The 379-nt window shown below is 42.0% G+C and overlaps 1 protein-coding gene across 2 annotated transcripts in view; it reads left to right on the forward strand.

Annotated features, from left to right (window-relative positions):
• Positions 1-379, forward strand: part of ROCK2 (Rho associated coiled-coil containing protein kinase 2) — a 134754-nt gene that overhangs the window by 92514 nt on the left and 41861 nt on the right. The gene's annotated exons all lie outside the window — the stretch shown is intronic.

Raw genomic sequence — 379 nt, forward strand, 5'->3', positions numbered from 1 at the left:
TCAGCTCTGAGAGCTGAATTTAATGAGTTTGAATGGCACTAATTTGCAGTATTCTGAGCCTACTCTGGTGCTTGCTCATCAAGTTGTTGGCTGGACTTCAATTAAAGGAGTCTACTGCAGTTAAAAGTTGCACTAGAAAAATCTTGAATTCAAAACTCTCCTCTGCCACCCTTGGAAAACAAAAACTAACTACCTGAACACTCCTTTTTGGCTGATTTGGGAAAGTCTGATTTGTACTAAGGTGACTTGTGGTTGAGGCGTACTGGCAGGGGCCTTTACTCTTGGGGCTTTAGATGAATACTGGCCAAGATGATGCCGTGAACATTTTCTGTCTTTACACTTGCTTCAATGCCTATTTATCACAGTCATCAGTCAGCAG

Source organism: Lipotes vexillifer, unplaced genomic scaffold (assembly GCF_000442215.2).
Source record: "Lipotes vexillifer unplaced genomic scaffold, Lipotes_vexillifer_v1.1 scaffold390, whole genome shotgun sequence".
Taxonomy (NCBI): domain Eukaryota; kingdom Metazoa; phylum Chordata; class Mammalia; order Artiodactyla; family Lipotidae; genus Lipotes; species Lipotes vexillifer.